This window comes from Rhinopithecus bieti, unplaced genomic scaffold (assembly GCF_001698545.2).
Source record: "Rhinopithecus bieti isolate Rb0 unplaced genomic scaffold, ASM169854v2 scaffold_5130, whole genome shotgun sequence".
Taxonomy (NCBI): domain Eukaryota; kingdom Metazoa; phylum Chordata; class Mammalia; order Primates; family Cercopithecidae; genus Rhinopithecus; species Rhinopithecus bieti.
Window position 1 is genome coordinate 594257 of NW_016804792.1, and position 23868 is coordinate 618124.

The 23868-nt window shown below is 37.7% G+C and overlaps 1 long non-coding RNA gene across 1 annotated transcript in view; it reads left to right on the forward strand.

The window, feature by feature from the left end:
• LOC108528568 (uncharacterized) overlaps positions 1-21150 on the forward strand; it is a 76101-nt gene extending 54951 nt beyond the window's left edge. Inside the window, exons 4-6 of the long non-coding RNA XR_001885198.1 lie at positions 12964-13283; positions 16797-16940; positions 21090-21150. This is a non-coding gene — a long non-coding RNA (uncharacterized LOC108528568). The remainder of the gene's footprint in view (positions 1-12963; positions 13284-16796; positions 16941-21089) is intronic.
• Positions 21151-23868: the final 2718 nt, after the last annotated feature.

Consider the following 23868-nt stretch of genomic DNA (forward strand, 5'->3'; position numbering starts at 1 on the left):
AAATAAAAAAAAAAATAATAATAACATAAAAATTGAATTTAGTTCCACATCCTCTGCCAGATCCCCATTCTTTCTAACTCAATTCTTGAAAGAATAGGATGGAAGATATATGTGGGTTTGTATGATTGGCAATGGGGCAAAGATAACATTTCTTTGTAAAGCTTTCTGTTCTGAGAAGGAGGATATGATGTCATTTACTTTAGATGAGAAGGAAGTTCAAGTGGTGTATGTGTTAGAGGAAAGAGGGAAAAGCCTTCAAAGCTGTGAAGTTTGAGGGTAAGATTTGACTAGTTTTGATAGTAATTGGAATTTAGAAGCTGTTGCTTTGATTTTAGTAAGCCAGAACTCAATCTAATGTGCTTTAGGTTTCCAAACATTACTTAGAGGTCATTCTCCTAGATAAACTATGGGACCCTACTCAATTTATGTTTTATTATTTACTTATTATATAAACTTAGATGCTTATAAAAAACTTTAGGCAGCTTAAAATGTCAATTTTATTTATTTTAATTGACTATTTCTATAAAAGCCTAAGGTCAAATGTAAAAAATAAGACAGGTTTAAAACAGCATAGAGAACATGCAAATATATATTTAACATATCTGGAATCATTTAGTTAATTAATATATTTAGCTAGGGGCTTCCTGGCAAACAAAGCAAAAAGGATACACATTGATATATAGATTTTATATCACCATATAAAGGAAATCTCCTGGGGAAAAATTATTTTTCTGGTACTAAATGTTTAGCACCAACAGTGTCATATAGATCTTCATCTATGGGACATTAGGTAATATGGTGGGAAATGTCTTCAACTCTGATCTTCTGAAAATACAGAACACTCTTCAAAAGCCCATTTCTTGTAACACCTTTCTACCAAGGCTGAGAATATAATGTTAAATCTCAACTCAAAGAAGACATTGCTTTGAAAAGTTAAGATTTTATTACCCTGGTAGTTGTGGTTTGATGATTTACTTTAATCTGAAGATAAAACTTTGGGTTTTTAGAGGGGAGGAGAGATGATTAATTTGTGCCTCCATCCACCACGCTGAAATATTTCCTGTCTCAAGCTGGTCTTTGGCAGGAGTGAATGTAAGATCAATTTCTTGTGGAATATTCAGACAGGAGTCTATAAATGTTAGATAGTCTTCCAGCTCACTAAATGCATTTTTCAGTTGTGCTTCCTGTGTTATTCATTCACAGGATTGAAATTTTATTGCTATTTTTGTCAGTATTATTGTTAATATTTTTATAATCATAATTTTATTTCTGAACTCTTTAATTGCCTTTGTAGTAGACTACCTAGCTTCTTACATCCCTCTTAGGGTTTTAACTGTGATATTTATTTATTTATTTATTTATTTATTTATTTATTTACAAGACAGAGTCTCACTCAGTCTCCCAGGCTGGAGTGCAGTGGTGTGATCTTGGCTCACCGAAACCTCTGCCTCCTGGGTTCAAGTGATTCTCCTGCCTCAGTCTCCTGAGTAGCTGGGACTACAGGCATGTGCCACCATGACCGAGTTATTTTTGCATTTTAGAAGAGATGGGGTTTCACCATGTTGCCCTGGCTGGTCTCAAATGCCTGACCTCGGGTGATCAACTGGCTTCAACCTCCCAAAGTGTTGGGACTACAGGCGTGAGCCACTGCCCCTGGCCACCTGTGCTTATTTTAATATATTGATCTGTTTGCTGTGTTTCCCAAAGTTGTGGAGACAGATATCTTTCTTGTCTTTGCCCAACTGTGTGTGTTTCTTGGTCATATGCCCTAGTTTATGCATCTAATTATAGAGGCCTTCCTCAGCAATGAAGAGAAAATACTTTTTAAGTATGAAAGCTTTATTTCCAGCCTGGGTATCACCATACTCTGTTTCCTGATCCCTTCAGAAAGTTTAGAGTTGTAAAGGGCTTCAATGCCTAGACCCTCCAGATATGACGTCCAAAGTGTCATTTCATGGGGTACCCTTTCTGCTCTCTCTCTTTGGAGCACCCCAGGACATAATTCTACCCTCCAAAAAAGTTCTCTCCTGATAGATTTCTGGCTCTTGTCCCCTTCTTAAGTCCAATTTCACGTGCCTTCCATCTTTAAGATAATCTTTTTCATTTCTGATTAAATAGAATTTTTTTCAGTTAAAAAAATTCAAAATAAATTTCTGTAATCACTAGGTATTTGAGGCAGGGGAGGATGTGGACATTGCCAGATATGTTACATCTGTCATCTTGTTTAAATTCTTGATGGTTTCTGTGGGGTTGAGAATATTAAAGAAATAAACACTTAATTAAATGGCTCCATGAAAAGGTACTTCTGATGAGTAGAAGTCCCAAAATCTGATTTTAAACATGACCAGATTTTACTTACAGAATAATATAAAGGATTTACTCTATTGATTCATGTAGCTGAAAATGAACAAATCTAACATTTAAATTATGATTTTCTGTGGCTGAGATGTCTTTTTCATAGCTCATTGGGTATTTTGTAGAGTATAACTGCCTGCACAGAAAATACTCATTCACTGATTTTATATGGATCTTTTATTTAGAAAATAGTCATCAACTGCTTTTACATTCAGACATTCTGACAATTAAGTTTTATTTTTCAGATAATCTAAATTCTTTTTCTCTTCTACAGTAGTTCTCATAGCAATAATGCTTACAGTAACTTAAGAGAGATTTTACATTTGTAAACTGTAAAATGCTGTTGAGAGGACACGCTGTTTTAGTTTCACAGCCTGCAATATCAAAATTTGATAAAGTTGTTGTTTGATCAATACCTGAGCTTAAGAAAAAAAACAAATACTTTACTTTCACAGATAATATGGAAATGCTTATTTAAGGCATCAGTAGTTTTCAAGCATTTCCAATAGCATCTGGGTCACCACCTCCACAGTATGAAACAAGAGGCAATAGTGTTAACTGTTTGTGTCCACTATTCCAGGGATAAGTGACTTAGTTGCATTCATTTTTTCCTCTTGAATCTTTCTCTACTAAGTCCATTTGAAACATACAAACATGCACACGCGCATTAAGAAAAATGATGTCAATCACTTTAATACTTTTCCGTTTCTTTTATTTCTTGGTACAAAGGATCACAACCTAAATGTGGATTATTCATAAGACAGATATCATGTTAAACAGGAATGTATGCTTTCAATATGAATAATGGTCTCTAAAGAATAAAAAAAGTGCCTGCTTTCAAACACAGGTGACCTAGTCAGCACTTTCTAAATGACTAGGGGAACTCAGTTTTTTCTTCTGGAAAATGGAATTGATAATATTAAATATTTGGTGAAGGGCTATTTGGATGTGGAAACGCATAAATTATATTCATGATATTGGTATCTGATAATTGCATTTCCAATAGGAATTACAATTAAGACTCTTGCAATATGACATACTTTTGATCATTTTAATTTCCTTTGTGATTGCAGAGAATGATAATTCTTTGGGGGACTTGACTCCAATTTTCACATTAAAAAAGAAAAGTTTGGATAATGGAATAATGCAGAGATGAAGGAAGTCTTGATCTCCAATCTCTTATTTCCCCCTTTTCCATTTCTGCAGTGGGGATGCCACCTGTGTTCTGCTCATTATAAAACTTTTAGTAAGAGGCTAATGAAATGCAAAGCTTTCTGTAAGACCAGCACCAGCCTTCCTATCAAATCATCTGAAATATTTATTTGCCCTCTTGAATAATTGATAGGGGCATCAGCTCTCCCGGTCAATTGATTTATTAAGGGACTGTTTGGAATTAAACAGCTTAAAGATATTAGATTTAGCAGTGATCTTGCTTGTTAGCATATTCATTTACCTACGGGAGCTCCCATTAGATACTGTTAATACATGACGTCTCTAGTCACGGCCTGTATCTCCTCAAATTGCATTAACGCCAGGCTGTTTAGCCACAGAATAACAGGTTTGATTGAGTGCTTGGGTTTGGTGTAATTAGATTTTCCTAGAAAAGGGGGGACTACTTTAATGCCATATGCATTAAACTAGATATGTCATCAGCATTACTGTAATTGGTGAACAGGAACGCTGGAGACCTGGCTGTATGTGAATGTTTGTGTTTATGGTTCACCCGTCCATTCTTATAGATGGCACATAATAGCTATGCTTACTTACATATGCATGACCCTGAGGGAAAAAAAAAAAAACCTGACCTCTTTAATAAGCATCTCTTTTGAAAAGGTGAAAATTCTATCCTGAGTAATAGGATCAATTTTCGTCTGTTAAAACTGCCAATTATTTCTCTTACTGAAAAGGTCATGTGGCTGGTTAATCAATGATGAAAATAGTATGGAAATATATGTGGGTATATTCATGTGTTTGATTTGCATTTCACTCTAAGACTATCTGCTACAGTTTCCAATTGTTATCCTGACTGGGGGCCACAAACACACCAGCAGAACTCTCTTTCACCAATGTTTTCTCTGAGGAATTACACCTTTTTATTAGCAGAGATGCATAGAGAAAATGAAATAGTTTCTGGTCACTTTTCCCATTTGGAGCTAATTCATTGTGGGCAAACAAGCACTAACTTTGCACATTAAGGAACAATGTGTCCCCCTGTAACAATCTGTGTACTGGGAGAATTTGGGAGTATGAATGAAAGTAGTGCTAGACCAATTGAAAGGTAAGCCAATTTTTCTTTCCGATTTCCATGTTCATTTACTCTCTGTCTTCCCTAAGCTGCAAGATACCTTTGGATTACATCTCAAGTATCCACAACTTAAACTGAGAGTCTCACTTGAAACTTGCCTTTCTCTTTCTGTGAATCGCCTTTTACACATTAAAGTTATGAAAACGTAATATATTTGGCTGGGCGTGGTGGCTCATGCCTGTAATTCCAGCACTTTGTGAGGCCAAAGTGGGAGGATCACTTGAGGTCAGGAGTTCGAGACCAGCCTGGCCAATGTGGTGAAACTCCATCTCTATTAAAAATACAAAAATTAGCCAGGCATGGTGGTGGGCACCTGTAATCCCAGCTACTCGGGAGGCTGAGGCAGGAGAATCACTTGAACCCTAGAGGTGCAGGTTGCAGTGAGCCAAGATCAAACCACTAAACGCCAGCCTGGAGATATATATATACACACACATACATATACACACACACACACATATATATATACACATATATACACACACTCACATAGAAAGCTTTTATATGTATATATGTATATATATAAAGCTTGCATATACACATATGTATGTATGTACATATATACACATATATATACACATATTACATATATGCCTTCTTCCCGAGTTCCTTAAGATCTTGATTGCGCACAAAAAATGAAAAGATTATTTCATTTTATGTTACATACATATCAATGAGTAATAAACTTATAGGTAACCTTGTTATCTACAAGGCAGGGACACATAGGTTGTCCTGTTTATGGTGATCATGTCTACGTTTGGTTAAAGACTCTGAGGCTCTGGGAGATGAAGCTACTTCTCTGAGTTCACAAAGCTAATAAAAGCAGAATCAAAATTTGAATCACTTTAATGTCCATGCCCTTTCCACTGTAACATGCTGCCTACTTAATGACATTGACAGTGATCAGGTATTTTTTTTTTGAAGCTGACTTCTTAATGCAAAGGAGGAACCTAGATTGGTTTAATTTTGGTGATCAGATAGGCTAATTTAAATGGCCATCACCTTGGCAGGTGTGTAAGATTGAGTTTTAGGGTAAGGAGGAGTTTAGGGAAGGGATAATCACAGTTCACAGACTGATGTCTGATATTTGAGGGAGATGGTGAAGGGGGAATTAGAAAGCTTAGTAAGTGGCTTGGTATCCTTTAAACTCTGTATAGGTGACTTTGACTCTCTTAACACCAGAAGTATTTTTCTGGGGTTGAAGAGCAGTGGCAGCTCCAATTCTTATATAGAAGGGGATTAGGGTAGCAATCATTGGAAGGAACCTTTTTAAAAACTATTTCTACATAGCCAATACCACGCTTTTACTAGGGTTGGAGACCCACGCAAATTATATGTCAGAGTTTAAAGAATGGCCCCAACCCCCACTTCTGATCACACTCATCTGATGAGAGAGGAGGAAGGCTGGCAAAAAAGCAAGAGTTGCCTGAAATTCAATTCCACTGACAATTTGTAGGACTGACGTGATCCTGCTTGGCTGTAAACAAAATTAGTGTAAAGATAATTATGAAAGAAGTCTGCTCTAAATTTGAGATGACTTTCTAGATCTCCAAATGAATGTCTCATAGCAAAATGATTCCTCAATTTTTAGAAAAGCTTATGAACAATGAATTACATCAGTGATTACCCATGAGTAAAGGTGAAATTAAATGGGAGTAAAGAGGTGTTTGAAACTATTTTATTCCATCAAATTACCACCTTAGGATAGTTTCAACATTATTTGTCATTTCTCAAACAGATTCATAATGGGACACATTTTCCCTAATAATAGCTGTGTATTGGGTTTGTCTATGAATATAAAGACTAATGAAAATGCCACTTCCTTGACAGGGAGTTTGTTGGAAATTAGAACTTAGCATTGACATAAATTTACTTCTCTTACTGGAAAAAATATACACACATATGTGCTTATTTGTATATATCTAATACTATATAATATAATATATAAAATAACAGATAGTGTCTGGGTGCGGTGGCTCATGCCTATAATCCCAGCACTTCGGGAGGCGGAGGCAGGCGGATCACGAGGTTAGGAGATCAAGATCATCCTGGTTAACACAGTGAAACTCCGTCTCTACTAAAAATACAAAAAATTAGCCAGACGTAGTGGCAGGCGCCTGTAGTCCCAGCTACTCAGGAGGCTGAGCAGGAGAATGGCATGAACCCTGAAGGTGGAGTTTGCAAGGAGCTAAGATCGCGCCACTGTACTCCAGCCTGGGTGACAGAGCGAGACTCCGGCTCAAAATAAATAAATAAATAAATAAATAAAATAAAAAATAACAACAACAACAACAACAAACAGATAGATCAATCGATACTATAATTGGATGTAAGGGAAAGTGATGACTCTCAGTGATGAGACTATAAACTGGTTCCCAGATTTGGATAAAAAGAGAGGCCAGGCACGGTGGCTCAAGCCTGTAATCCCAGCACTTTGGGAGGCCGAGACGGGCGGATCACGAGGTCAGGAGATCGAGACCATCCTGGCTAACACAGTGAAACCCCGTCTCTACCAAAAATACGAAAAATCTAGCTGGGCGTGGTGGCGGGCGCCTGTAGTCCCAGCTACTCGGGAGGCTGAGGCAGGAGAATGGCGTGAACCCGGGAGGCGGAGCTTGCAGTGAGCTGAGATCCGGCCACTGCACTCCAGCCAGGGCGACAGAGCAAGACTCTCAAAAAAAAAAAAAAAAAAAAAAAAAAAGAGAGCTATGAATTAGCTTGGCACAGTAGCACCAGCTACTAGGGAGGCTGAGGCAGGATAATCAATTGAGCACAAGATTTTTGAGGCTGTAAGTTCTATGATTGTGTCCGTGAATAACCACAGCATTCCGGGTTGGTCAACATAGTGAGACCACATTTCTAAAAAACAACAAATAAACAAATAAAAATTAGAAGGGCAGACATGAATTATTCTGTGTTGTTGGAAATTGTTCATGGCCTCATAAGGGGGATAACTTTCAAAATAGCATTTGTTTGGGACAATCTTGCATGTTTATATTAATTAAATGTGAAAATATTTTTAAAAATTCCCTAGAGAGGTTATTGTTATTTTTGAGGCACACACAGTGGGTTTCATGGATATGCAACTAGAGCAAGTTTCTATTCAGTATAGTCCTTGGCCACCTGCAAGTCCTAGGAGCAGGCTTGGGGAGGATCAGGATAGGTGTGTGCTGTGCTGTCTTGGGGCAGGGGAAGGTGGATACAGTCCTGCCCAGCTCCTGCAGCATTAGGGTGCATTCAGAATGCCAATTGGCAGGTGCCAATTCAGATACCTAGCACATCCTGAAAGGGAAGTTGCAATCTATTGGGAGTGAGGGTTGGCTGCTCTCCCTGTGTTAGAGTTCAGTCCTTGGGTAGGGGATGTCTGGGTCCTTGTCGAAGTCCCACATTTTAATTTTTCACTGGGCCCTGCAAGTTAAGTAGCCAGTCCTTCACAGACACACTCACACAAAGGCTCACCACGATGACCACTGTCAAACATTAACCAGAATCACTACCTCAAGACACTCCAATAACTTTGAATGCTCTTACCACCACTCCCATAAACAAATGCAAACACAATTTAAACTGAGAAATAATAAACCTTATAATGGGTTAATGACTTGCCTACGTTTACAGAATTTCCTTAATACATTTGTTGTTAAGAGGGAAACAATTAAATGCTAGTCAAAATCCCTGGAGATAGTGGGCTGGCAAATAAAATAAGTTAAACACCTTTATAGGGCTCAGTTTCCTAAAAACAGCAGCTAGTGAAAAGCAACTCAATTTATCGTTGGAGAAACTGTCAAAATCTGTGCCCCCGCCAAATCTCCTGTTGAGATCTAATCCCCTGTATTGGAGTTGACCAAAGAAGAGATTCTTAATGGCCAACAAAGATTTTGATATCTCTGTGAATATTATTTATTACTGTCATTTCTACTGTTATTATTATATTCTGCATTTGAAAAAAAATCAGGGTCCATGGATTAATTTTTGCCTCTACTGCCCACGTGGTTGTATAGCCATAACTGCGCTTACACTCTTCCCTTTCTCTTTCTTCTTCGTCTTGGTCTTTTCCCCAAGTCTTTTTTTCCTCTTCCCTTTGCCGTGTCTTGTTCCTAGCACCCAGTGTCATCTATGAACACTGATCAGCATTGCTGCAGGGACCACACTTGGTGAAGATGCCCTGTGCCCCTGTGTTAGGCCATTCTTCATTGCTATAAAGAAATACCTGAAGCTGCGTAATTTATAAAGGAAAGGTATTTAATTGGCTCACAGTTCTCCAGGCTATACAGGAAGCATGGCTCTGGCATCCACTTAGTCTCTGGTGAAGCCTCAGGAAACTTACAGCCATGGCAGGAGGGTTTCGAAACGAGGAACAGTCATCTCACATGGCCAGACCAGGAGCATGACTGAAGGGGGTAGATATCACATACTTTTAAACGACCAGATCTCCCGTGAACTCACTCCTCATCAAGAGGCTGGCTCCTTAAGCCATTCATGAGAGATCCGCCCCCATGATCCAAACACTTCCCTCAGGCCCCACCTCCAACACAGGGGATTACATTTCACCAGGAGATTTGGTGGGGGCACAGATTTTGAGTTTCTCCAACAATAAATTGAGTTGTTTTTTACTAGCTGCTGTTTTTAGAGATGTTTGAGAAATAATCCATACAATATTTGGCAAGTTCCTTTGAGGACTATTATCTGTATATGTGTGGACATTAAGTCTTTGAGGGTTGGCCTTTTTTCCTTTTGATTAAAATGTCCTGCTTGGACTCCTCTTCATTCACTTTGAATCATTCCATTTTGAACCAGGATCGAGTTGGGTAGGCTAAGGCTACATGCAGTTTTGTATTGGGGCCTGACAGGGTGCAGCGGCTGCTCAGGAGTCCGCTAGTCTACACAGTCCATACTTCTGATTCACAGTCATCCTGGGAGTTGCTGCCAGCCCTAGATTCCCATTTGTGGAGTTCATTGGTCTTTTTCCTTCTCTGTTGTGTGACCCTGCACTCAGAAGACCTCATTCTACTTGTTTCTGACCATTTCTCCAAGTTGTCAGGGTCTTTTTGAATTATACTCCTGTATTCTAGAGTTCCAGTCAACCTTCTCTGCTGGGTTCGAAGCACAGGCACAATGCCTATGCTCCATGTAAACACATTTTCATGGTGAAAGCTACAACATATTTTAAATTATTATGGTTATAGCATTATATAAAAAAATTAAAAGCATGAAATTATGTAATTGTATTTACATATGACATCTGTCTATATCTATACATAGGAAGATCAAAGGGTACATATGTATGTATACTTGTGTATGTAGGATTTATTCTGCTGACTCAAGAAAGCAAACTGATGACGTGACATGTTTCTACTAAACAACACACATCAAGACATGTTATGCTGCTTCTGTTTATCCCACCTATTGGAGGGTTTAGATTATGTTCTGCACATTGCTGAATCAGACAAATAAGGAATAGATGTTGAATTGAACAATCTACTGCTTACATTCATTGCTTGATGTTTTATTTAGAAAGCCAATTCTCAATACAAGTCCAAAAAAAAAAAGTGAGAGAAATGAATATCCAGAAATATTCATTTCATTTTTCAGGAAGACACATCTCCCCTTCAAGGAACATGAATTGTTCTCTCTCCTTAACTCTTCAGCCAACTCCCTCCGGATCTCAAGTTTGGCTCTATTGCTTGGTGTTTCTTTTCCTTTTTTTTTTTTTTTTTTTTCTGTGTGTGCATGTGTGTAGGGAGGAGAAGCATGTGTCTGAGGTGGCGACAACAGTCGCAGAGCCAGAGCCTTAATCACTGTTTACTGATTTAGTCCATTTTACTAGCAGGCAGTGCTTTTCCAGAGAGCTGTTTTCCTGGCAGGGTGCAACGACTGCTTTCAGGGGCAAAAGTATGTGTCTCGAAGTTGTCTGGCTCACTCTCCCTGGCACTCACTGCCTTGCCACCCTTGGCAGGGCCGCTGCACCCAGGCAATGGGCTGGCGTGTCCGCCTCTGCCTCTGACGGTGCTCATCTGGTGGTAGTGTTAATGAGAGCTGGATGAAAGCAGGAGGCAGGGCACAGAGGACCCACCGGGGCGACCAAACAATACCAGAGCCAGCACGTTTCACACTGTGCCTCTGCTCCTGTGGTGAAAAGAATTGAAAATGACAGATCGAGGATTTTGCCTTCCCCTCTGATAGGCTTTTTTGTTTGGTTTGTTTACACTGCTTTGGGGTTGGGTGGCTGCTATTGTTGTTGCTGTCTTTCCTCTCTGCTTTTTCCTTACAATTGTGTACTTGTTACACTTAAAATGGTGGCTTAGAGATGAACAAGAAAAAGGGCCAGTTAGGAATTGTTCGTATTTCTTGAATAGTTTATTTGTCACTTTTAATAATCTCTATCTCTCTACTCCCATTTGTCATGGTCAACACCTGAACTCCTCCAGTGACTTGCAAATTCAGAGAATTGTGGAGGGTGGGCTGACCTGTGAAATTAGGTTTGCTGGACAAAAGAGAAGTGGGTGATGTGAGTGTTGGAAAAACTGTGGGTATTAGTGTAAGTGTGTGAACATCAAACGTGTTGCATGGCTCTTCTAGGTAACTACTCCCAGGACCAATCAAATGGCTGCAATGCATCCCTCTTGGCATACCTCATCTTAGAGTCCATTCAGGGCAAAAGGACATTCATCAGACATAGGGGTCTTCACTGGTCCCAGGCCTGAGAAAATTCGAGGGCATGGCTGTAAGCTCAGGGTGGAAGCCAGGACTTTGTCTAAAGGGAAACTTGCCAGCAACATGAATTGCTGACACCACGATAATCCGCAAAATAACAAACTTCCTTCCCTCTCACGCTTCTTACTCTTCTGCTGTCCAGTCCAGATGTTTTCGAGGATGATTTCCAGTCTTGCGCTTTCTGTATTTTTTTTTTAATTGAAGGAGTTGTATGTGCATCCCAAATAAAATGTTCAACATTAGATTGAAAAACCATCATTATAACCATTGCAGTCAGCCATAGTGACTGCCATGAGACGCCAAGTGCTTTGGAACTTCCTACACTGGCATCCTCATTCTCCTACAGTCCAGGCTACCCTCCTGCCTGACCATTCACTGAAACTCTCAGTGGTATCCAGTGGGCCATCATCGTCCCGTTCCTGTCACCTGCAGTACCTACCAGAGACTCAGTGCAGTTGAGCCATTTCTCCTTTCCAACACTCTCTTTTCCCATTTAATAATTATTCCTATACTCTCCCAGTCTCCCATAAACTCACAGGACTCAGTGAGATTGGGGAATTATGTGAATGTCCATGGAGCATCTTGAAAACATTCGTTGCAAACTGTGCTTGCTATCTTAGAACACTCTCTACATACTTCAAGCATCAGTTTAAGCAAGAGTACTGCTTTTAATTCAGTAGTATTTATCAGGGCTTATGCTACAAAAAGATTCCTTTCCAACTTCAATAAAAACCCTCTGATTGCTATATAATCATCATTATTAATATTAATAATAATGCAAATAAAGTATCCCTAATGCCTTTATAAGTAGCCATCAAATGATGACATTTCTAAGGACTAAGATTTGGAAAATCAGAGAAATGTCTGGTAAAGTGAAGTCTCCAGTTTTGCGTTTAACCCTACTTGTCACCGTCCTTACCTGTGTGAAAGGAATTGATTTCACATGTGTTGATATTACGTGCAGTTGACAATCCACCAGGTGTACATAGTCAGAACCTTTAGTGGCACAGAGACAGATACAGAACCGCATTTTCTGCTCTCTGTAATTGTGTAGGTAAGGGACACCACAAAAAGGACTCTGCCCTGCCTGGGATGTTGTTACAGAGATGAACATCTTTGCTGGAAAATTCAAAGCAAAGTGGATCTAAAACAAACTGTAAACATATCTCAAAAGTAGACACCTCTAAGTGAAGCATAACAGTCATGTGTGACACTGGTCTGGATTTTTGCAGAAGGACTGAATTATCACAAGAGTGCTCTAGTCTTCACAAATCTCAACAACATCGTCTCAAGTTCGAAGTTGTTATTTTCTGTTTTTCAACTCAAAGTAGATAATATCTGAAATGAGGGAGAGAGAGAGAGTGAGTGTGTGTGAGAGAGAGAGAGAGAGAGAGAAATGAAGTGAGAAAAAGAAAGGAGGAGAGATCACCTTTAAGGCTTTTCTTTCCTCTTTCTTTCAAATGACACAATAGAATTTTTTTTTTTTCCTAAAGTTGTATTAGGGATTCACTTAAGCAGAAATGAACTGTAATATGCAAATAGTTCTAATTGGACTGCTAATAGAGCGTGTCTCTGTTGTTTTTTTGTAGGGAGTTTTATGCCTATGTAATCAGTGCAGACAGCCGTTAAGTAAATGAAGAGGCAACTAACAATGTCAGAAAAGAGACCGGGCGGTTCCGGCTGACACTACCCTAATCTTCCAGGACCCATTAAATGGCAGTTTCAACGCATTACCTACCATAACATCCTTGAATATCACTGATTTTATTTGCAGTATCAAACATTCCATTTCATGCCCCATTAACAGTGGGAGCCTGAGCTTTTTGACGCAGCTAAACATTTTACTAACTACCTGGACTAAGTAACCAATTAACTTTTGGAGACAATACGGCCAATTAAGCGCGAAAAGGTAAGGCTGTCATCCCCCACGAAAATTGAATTTCCTTTTCCTGATGGCACTTATTGTCGCCGTTCAATTGTTAATGGAGATTCGGTCCCTATTAAAGTATGAAGGCAAAGCGGAATGGAAAAGTTCAGAGGACTTGGTTCCTAAAGAGTAGGTCACAAAGTGTCCCAACTGGCCACTAATTCAGTTAACTTTTCTTCATGCCAGATTACTTACTGGATGCGACTGGAACAGGGCTCTAATATGACATTTCTGTGGTAGTACATTGCGCAATCTGGTAGCTTGAGAGGAACCCATAGGCCCAGGGCGGTAGTTTGAGACCTTGTATGGAAGGTTTAGGGAAAAAAAAAAAGTTATCCATTTTATTTTGTTTTGTTTTTTTTTTGACAGCAGAAATATCAGTGTCCGACAAGATATTGCCGTGGTTATCACTGGCTTGGACTCTTTAGAGAGAAAAACAAATCCATGTATGGAGAGGTGGGCTCCAAATTAACCCTCTGTGGTTTGGGAAGTCATTTTCTAAATGGCAGACAAGGTCTCGGGTGGTGATTCTGCTATGTGGATTTGACTCCAGTTGACTCGAATGGAGCACAAGTAATGAACTTGAATATCACATTTTTGAAAGCTTGAGGCAAATTGTATCCCTTTGGTAGAAGTCTTTCATCTTTGAAGGTACAGAAGAAAATTTGTCCTGGAGGGCATCTTCCACAGGCCTTGTATAAGTGAGAAACATGAAGCTTATATGGAGTCAGAAACTAAACACTGTTAAACACACACACACACACACACACACACAATCAAACAGCTTTGTGAAAATGCAACTGTTCTAAATAGGAAGAGAAATCAAGAATTTTGAAAAGCAGGTAAAGAATAGACTTCCAATGATGGTCATTTGAATCTGACTCTAATACAAAAATGTTAATGCTTACATATGCAATGTTGTCAAATTATTCCTAGAGCAATACAATTGTTTAACATTTATTTGAAACCTGCTCACATACACTTAAAATCTGATTGGGGCCTAAAAACTCATAAGTAAAGCAGTGATCTAAGTTGTGCTTGAAATTATTAATTTCCTGTATTGTTTAATGGTAGAGGTATTTGATCCCCATAGAACAGCTGTTGAACTGCCATGGGAAAAGAAATTCATGTATTCCATTGCTATGTTAGTATTCTTGGTTCATAACTTTTTTATGTTGTTTCTGCCAGATTCTGTGGTGATAGAAAGCAGGAACAAAAATAATTAATGTTATATACTTTCAGGTTTAGATATTTTTTGAAGAATTTGATGAGGATTGTTACTTCCAAAGAAGATTTGAATAAGAAATAGTTCTATGTTAGTATGGACCAGTTAATAACATTGATTGAAATTTCCTTTTTAAATTTTCCTTGGATTTTAATATCTTTTCTCAAGAGACACAGTTTTCTTTATAGAAGTGATTGCTGTGGGCTATTTATTTTAGCCATTTTCCCATGCCAGTGGATGATTTAAAAATGATTACAATAGTTTGAACTTCCTGTTATTTAAGATAGAGGAGTAAAGCCAGATCTCAAATGCTTCCCACTCCCACCCCCTGACATCCCTACAAGAGAATAATGAAAACAAACAAGCAATGGCAAAACTACATCAGCAGTACTCAAACTGTGGAAAGGGCTGGTGGCCAGAAGCTTCCAATCATTCCACACCAGTAAGTAAAGATGGCGGGAGATATTACACGAAGCGCCGAGCGGGGAGGTGCTGCAAAGCCTTAGGGTCAGCTAAGGTGGGCAGAGAGGCCTGTAGTGTGGAGAGACCCACATGCGGTTCCTCCCAGCCTTTTGCACAATCAGGGGAGAAGCCAAAAGTCTTTTGCCACTTGAGTTAATAGAAGTGAAAATGAAGAGGAAAGTAAACAATCAGTGCTATCGCTGGTACAAAGTTTCCAGGGGCCCACACTGTACCTCCTACTAGAGTCAAGTAGGTCCCTGAGAAGCCAATCTTGAAAATAGACATTTAACAAGAGGAAAGGGCAGATACTCGTTCTAGCCATTGAGGTTGCATCAAATTTTCAGGCTACCGAAAATTCATCTCTCAAGTGTGGCTCTTAGAAGGAGATACAGGAGGGGAGAGAGGAAAGTGACTAATTATATAGAAAACAAAGTAAAATAAAATCCGGATCAATCAACCAACCTATAAACCATTTAGAAAAAAAAAATAATGAATTGTTTTTAATCATCTGGGGATGAGTAGATCTTCCTAATAAATACAAAATTCACATACTAGAAAATGCTAGATATATGTGACTAAAAATATTCTGGATAACAAGTACACACTGTAATGTTTAGAAGTCTAAGGAGAGTCAATCTAGGGAAAAAATAATTCATCTTTTCACAAAGGTCTATTATTTTAACTAATAAAAGCTCAAACAAATCAATAAAAAAGATAGAAAACTAGCAATTTACAAAGAAGTAAATACAAATTGCCAATAAATATATTTCGATTCTCAGTTTTACTCAGAATTTTTTAAATTGCAAATTAAAATAACAGCAGGTTACCATTTTTTATCTCTCTGATGAAACGAATGCTAAGGTTGGTTTCTCCCCAGTGCTGAAGTGGGTGGAGCCAGGCTGCTACTTCCTATAAACTTTCTTAGTAGCAATTTACTAATGCATTTCCATATTTAAAGAGTCCTCTACTAGGAGTGCTGTAAGTTACACAAACAGAAATACACAGGTGTGCATATACATACATATACATATATTTAACTTTCATATATAATTTAAATATGTGTTATATGTATTATATACATATTCACTTTATTATATAAGGCACACATATATGAATTGTATATATATATATATTTTACGAAAGCATTAAAAATAATTTTGGCAATAACCAAAGTATCTGCCAATAAATGGGTGTTATATTATAATAAAGTCCACTGAATAGAAAGATTGCTAGATACATTAAATAAAAAAATAAAGTGCACAATGATGCACTTTTCTGAAAAGAAAGATTGCTAGATACGTTAAATTAAAAAAAAAACAAGCCACAACAGGATTGTTTTCTGACGTGAGGTGACATCTAATATTTTTCATGTAAGTATACTTTATTGTAGATATGTAACACACATATTTTCATATAGACACAAATTTTCATATATATTTATTTCTACTATTATAAATAATATAAACAAATCTATGTATATCTCCATGTGTTTTGCATAATCTGATACATTCATGAATGTTTAGGGCCTCTGGAATAAATCATAAGAAATTATGTATGCTAGTTGCAGTTAGAGTCTGGTGGGGGTTGTTATAAAAAAAGGATGTTACTTTTTACTTTGGATATTCTGAGTTTTAAGTTATGCACATGTATTATTTCATATTATAAATTAATATACACATTGTTAATAAGAGGGCTCAGCTTCTGGGCACATTTTGCTTATTTGACTGTTTTCCTCTTGATATTTTTCACTAGCAACAATCAAAATTACTTTTAAAATAGTTTTTTTCTTGCTCCCTATGTGATTGTAGAAAATTTAGAAAACAGGCTTTTCCTATCAGGATGAGCACAGATAATTTGTGTCTATGGACATTCTGTGAAGGCCTATTGTGTGGAGAAGTGTATTAAAACATAAACATGTCTCTTCCCCCAAGAAACTTACATTTTAGTAAGGGGTATATATATTCCAGTGAAGTGTACAAACGATAATAAAAAGGTGTGTTTAATGATCCTTTAAGGGCACTTACAAGATTTCTATGACAAGATATAAATGAAATGCCTCATCGTGTTTGGGCTTGAATTAATATTTAGCTTTTTGAAATAATATTTTCTGACTAATAAACTAATACAGTACTCATTTACTAAACTTAGAAAAAATGCAAACAAGTCAAAAAATTCCCAGTTTGAACAGTTTTGTATCTTGCTTTTTCAGTGAACATTTAAAAAAGGAAATTAGGTAAACAGCTAAGCATTCAATGAAGGCTCAGAACTAATGTAACTACTACAATTACATCTTTCTTGAGACATTGTATCATAAGCATTTCTTTATGGCAATGAATTATCTTTGAAAGCATAACATATATGATTCAGTGATGCAACATGACTTATTTGAACAGTTCATGGTTGTTGGACAGTCATTTTGAACTTTATTTTTTCCCATACATATTTTTAGCTGTGACTTACATAGGCTCTTTAATGACACCTTATGTATATATTGCCATCGTAATGAAGCTGTACCTTTTCTGAGAAGGGAAATTACGAGATGGAGGTGGCCATATGGTGGAACTGGAAGAGGCAATACACTCACAGGCCCCCAGTTACCGTCCATACGCTGCCTTTGACTTCCCAAACAAGCCTTCTCCACTTGGGACATTCTGAATCTCCTGAATACACATTCAGGTGGGAAAACGTTCATTATAAAAATAGTGTAAGAACGTGCTCTGAAACCTGAATGTATTAAATCATTAGTTGGATTTTTGTTTGTTTGTTTGTTTGTCTTAAGACACTTTGGACTAGCAGCCATGCACGAGTCCATCCAACGAGGAGAAAGGAGATGAGTTTGCAGGGCCATTCCAGAAATGAGCAGTTAAATAGACATACAGTGGCATGGGCTTGAAGTGAAGTGAACACCATAGGCATAAAAAGGCAGTGAGAGATGTGAATGAGCACTAAGTGGGACCTGTGATTGGCTGGGTTGGTCCCAAAGCGCAGGGCATGAAGGAAAAGATCTAATGGGACTCCTAAGTGTTAGGGCTGCAAACCTTTATAAGATGATCTTAACAAATAGGGATAAATGAGAAGGGTAAGAGAAGTTAAGAAAGCATTTAATGACAAACACGAAGTCACCAATTATTCAGGTAAGTTGAGTTACAATTTGATATAAGAGGCAGGTGAGTCTCTTAACCATTTACAGCATCCAAGGTAAATAAATATGACCATCGTAATTGAAGCAACTAGAGAGCCAAGGTCTGACATCCCAGATGCCTGCCAGCAGACTTCTAATCTCCATCCAGAGAAAGATGACTGGGCTTAACACAAGTCAATACCTGTGGACAAAGATGGAAAAGAGTCTATATGAATGAAGAGGGCTGTGAACATACAGAAAATTGAGTGAGCCAAGGTCTTCACAGTGAAGTATAGTTTACAAGATCCCTCAAAGTTCTGAATATGGGGCTAGGGTTATAGAACCATAGAAAAATGGGAGAATGGAAGGAGAGGTTTAGACATTTTTCTGTTATGAGATTGAATTCATTCAAAGTCACTTAGATTGTAATAATGAGGTTCATTTAAGACCTAGGACTTGCTGAAATAATATGGTTAAAGCCATGAGACATTAAGATTGTACTTGCCATAACAGAACCCGTTTGGGCTATTATTAATCTAATCTCATAAGTGCACATAATACCCAAGCAAGCAAACCAAAGCTTTGAATTCAGTTTACACTAATAGTAAGAATATCTCATGGGCTTTTCACCGGGATTCTCTGTACCATTAAGCAATTACTAGTGGCTAGAACACTACTAGCCCACATGTCGCTATTCTGGTTAGGGGATTTTCTTGCCTGCCTGACTAAGTCTTCCAATTAAATGCAATGGTAGTACATTCATTTCAGTTCTTCACTCACAATGCACAGTGGAAAGTATTGTTACTTCAAGTAAACAGCTTTAGGAGCTGTTGAACCACAGACACAGCATTGCTGGTTTTTATCATTCCCGCCAGCGGTAGGATATCATTGTGTAACAAGCAAAGGTGAGGCCTGGAGACAAAGACAGTCTTTTTTATTGATATAGCAACATCTTTATCAACAAAGTTGCTATATCCAATGACTCCTTTTTTTTTTTCTGTGTCTGTTAGTCAGAGACAGAGTTATATTTAAATTTGCTCTATTTAAAGTTCAACTGAAATTTAAAGTCCAAGGAAGGTCAAACCAGCATAAAGTCTCTCCTACAGTGTTCCTTAGAAATAAATTAAAATTTATTTTAATTTTAAATAAAATATTATAGTTAACAGTTATTTCAGTTCTAAATAAAATCATAAGGTAAAATTATTATATTATGTATATGGATTTTTTCAAAACACGATAGATTTATGCCTAAAATTAATACATTTAGTGGTGGAACCAATTCTTGAATTAGTTTTAATTATTTACAGTAAAGATTTTTTCATGATGATATATAGGATCAGTGTATAACCTTTCTGTAAATCTTATAAAACAGTAGAGAATGACTATCTCTGAAACATAGTGTAGTGATTAAGCATGCAGGCTATTAAAATAATAATTTCTGAATTCACACCATAATTCTAGCATCAACTAGCTTTGATTAAATTTACTTATCTTGTCAATGCCTCAGATTTATCTGTAAAAAAAAAAAAAGCAATAATAGTACTTACCACACAGAGTTATTGTGAGAATTAAATGAAATCCTAAATTATAGAACGTACCATATTAGTTTAATCATTTATAACCAAGTGCATGTTTTTGAACCCTAGGGACTATAGTAATGGTACAAGATAATGAACACATAAATATTCCAGAAGATTTAGATAAAATCATAGATAATGGTAGCTCCTCCTCTTAAAAAAAAAAAAAAAAAAAAAAAAAAAAAACTAGAGTCAAGGATATATGGGCTATATTTATAGATTTTCATGATATAATCACAGAACTTACTAGAATCCCTGAGAAAGTTCCTCATGTGCTACAACCTGAGGTGGACAATGAATTTGAAGCCCCATTGATAAGACAAAAGACCTCAGTTACTATAGAAAGATTTACTTATCAAAAGGTGAATTGGATAAGTGCATAATCCATTTATATGTGAAAACATCCCCCCAGTCCCCACCTCCATACAACTCGTAGAATATTAGATGTCTCCAAAACTCTCTTATAAATGGTTGGTAATATTTTTCTCTGTCTGATGTTTAACTTGAAAATTTAAGAATAGTAGGAGCATCATAGTCAAATTTGTAGTATTTTTAGCTTCTTGATAATGTAAGTGCTATCCTACTCATAAAAAATCAAATACAGGTCTAGCGCAGTGGCTCACACCTGTAATCCCAACATTTTGGGAGGCCGAGGTGGGCAGATCACAAGGTCAGGAGTTTGAGACCAGCCTAACCAACATGGTGAAACTCCGTCTCTGTTAAAAAATACAAAAATTTGCCAGGCGTGGTGGCACGTGCGTGTAATCCCAGCTACTCAGGAAGCCGAAGCAGGAGAATTGCTTGAACCCAGGAGGCAGAGGTTACAGTGAGCTGAGATCATGCCGCTGAGATCCAGCCTGGGTAACAGAGCAAGATTCTGTCTCAAAAAAAAGAAATCAGATATAATACTAATTCTTTATGGTTGCACACAGAAATCCTCCAGAATTACATATTAGACTTCCCTTTCTCTATTACTTTAGGCATGCATAACATCCCAGGGTCTCATTGGGGTGGGGCAGGCAACGGTAGAAAAGCTAAGAAACAAAAATTCTTGAGCAGTCTGATCATTTTTTAGATTTACGTAACTATTCAGACACACCAAACTAATACAATTAACTCAAACTTTTGCTTCTTTTTTCCTAGGGAGACATTCGTATTACACAGTGTAAATTATTGGAGGGTTTCCTTCTGTTCTCCAACTTTTTTTTTTCTTGGTTGAATCTTTAACTTTAAAAAAGAAGCACCAAATAATTATTTCAGTCTTGCTCTTTGAAGCCAAGAGTGATGTTCAGTGGTAAAAGTTTTGGGGGCCTAATAGGAGAAACACTATCTCCCATTATGAAATTTTATAACTGTTTCTTCGTACTGATTTCCCAAACTAAAAGCCTTATTCTTTCCCTTAGAGCCTGGCCAGAATGGAAAACTGCAAGGTTCAAATCCTGGAGTGCAGAAGAAGCATTAGGCATTGACCCTGTGTCTTCCTAATAGATCTGCAAAGTGCTTTGTTCCTGGAAATCATCCGATGAGTAGTTCAGTGCTATTGTATGTCTTGTTAGAGCAGCAGAAGTGCCACAAAATGAACTAAAATCTCCCTGCAGAGTTGCTGTATCATATGCTGAGAACATTCTGAACTTTCAACAAATTCATGTTACGATCCTGGGTAGCCATGGTTAAATCTGTACAGGGGTTAAATGAGAAATATGAGTCTGCTGTTAAGTGTCTTCTGAGAGTGACAAAGCTCTGGCCATAAGGGATGGGAGAGGAGGGATTTCTTCTCAGCCCTTCCAGCCCTTTCCAGCTATATCACAGACAGGAGACATAATGCAAAGGGGCTCAGATATTGACTTCCTGGATCCTTACAGCCCCAGGCATTGACACCCCTCTACCTGACTTTTCCCACACTGTAAAATGAGGATCCTCCTATATTATGGAGTTTATTGTGATAGCTAAATAGTTGAGAGGAAGGATATCTCGTTTGTTTTAACTATGCGGTTTCCTGTCTATCTATCCCGTCAATCTATCAATCAATCAATCTATCAATCTATCTGTCTATCCCTGTCAATCTATCTATTATCTATCTATCTATCTATCTATCTATCTATCTATCTATCTATCTATCTATATCTGTCTATATCTATCTATCATGTATCTATCATCTATTCATCTATCAGCTATCATCTGTGTATCCCTATCAATTAATCTATCTATCTACCTATCCATCCATCCATCTATCTCTATCATCTATCATCTATTCATCTATCACTTATCATCTGTCAATCTATCACTTATCATCTGTCAATCCATCTACCTATCTATCAAAAGCAACACATTTTCTTCCTGACTTTAAAAATATTCAAGTGGACCGGGCGCGGGGGCTCACACCTGTAATTCCAGCACTTTGGGAAGCCAAGGTGGGCGGATCACGAGGTTAGGAGATGGAGCCCATCCTGGCTAACATGCTGAAATCCGGTCTCTACTAAAAAAACAAAAAACAAGAAAAAAAGTTAGCTGGGCATGGTGGCAGGCACCTGTAGTCCCAGCTACTCGGGAGGCTGAGGCAGAATGATGTGAACCTGGGAGGTGGAGCTTGCAGTGAGCCAAGATTGCCACTGCACTCCAGCCTGGGCGACAGAGTGAAACTCCATCTCAAAAAAATAATAATAATTAATTAATTAAAATAAAAATAAAAGTGACACTCTCTCCACTCTTTTGATTAAGGAAGTCTGATTTTTAAGCTTTGGATTTTATTAGGTCTTCAATATAATAATTGTTCCACATATCTCTCCTAAATTGCCATTTAAAAAACTGCTTTACTGAAGTTTAAAGTGCACATTTTGATACATTTTGACACACATATACACCCATGAAATCATCACCACAATCAGGATAGTAAATCTATTCACTACCACCAAGATTTACTTGCACTCCTTTGAACTTTCTCCCCAGTCCCCACCCCCTTCCAATCCCCAATCCCCAATCCTCAAGCAATCACTGATTTGCTTTCTGTCACTATCAGTTAATTCAAATTTTTTAGAACTGTATATAAATAAAATCATTCGATGTGTATGCTCTTTCTCTGTTCACTCAGTACAATTTGAGATTTAGCTATGTTTTTGCATGTGTCAATAGTTTATTTTTTTATTGCTCAGTACTAGTCCATTTTATGGATACATTGAAATGTATTAATTCAATCCCATATTGATAGGCATTTGGGTTGTTTCCAGGTTTGGACTATTACAAATAAAGCTGCTATGAACATTTGTGTGCAAGTCTTTTTATGAGTATATACCTTTATTTCTTTTGGGTAAATACCTAGAAGTGGAATGGGTGTATCACATGGCATGAAATATTTAAATTTTTAAGAGAATGCTAAACTGTTTTTCAAAGTAATTGCACCATTTTATATTCCCATCAGGAATATATGAGAATTCCAGTTCCTCCACATCCTCACAGACATATTGTATGGTCAGTTTCCCCACCTTCTCCCTGTCTCACCTCATTTCAGGCATTTGAATAGGTATTAAATGGTATTTTATTGTGATTTAAATATCATTTCCCTAATGACTAATCAAATATATTTATAGGTTTATGTTACTTTCTTTGAAGTATTTGTTAAACTTTTTTGTACGTTTTTAATGAGTTATATTCTTATGAATATTGAAAATTCTTCATGCAGTCTAGAAACAAGTCCTTTGTTTTGCAAGTATTCGTTTTCCAATCTGAGAAAAGGAGAGGGAAAGAGAGAGAGAGNTCTTCTCCTCCTCCTCCTCCTCTTCCTCCTCTTCCTCTCCCTCTTCCCCCTTCTCCTCCCCTCTCCTCTCTCTTTTTGTGCCTCCTGGCATCTCTGGCCCACTTATGACCCTTACTTGCCCCAGAGTTTCTGATACAAAAAAATTTCCCCTTGTGACTTCATGCAATATTCCATTAAAACAACAGCTGCTGCCTACCTATTGGGCTCTCCTGGAAACAGAGGCTTTCTCAATCTCCAAGCCTGTGACTGTATTCCAAGTTTCCTGTCATGCTTCTGGTAATGAAAACTGCACTCCACGAGCTCAGTACAGCTACTGAGGCTTCCTTAGGACATGATGGAGCCAAACTTAGGCCCCCTGGCATATTCTACCTGCAGGAGTGGGTAGCTTTGTCTATCCTCAGACTTGTGGCACATGCCAGAGTGCCAGAGGA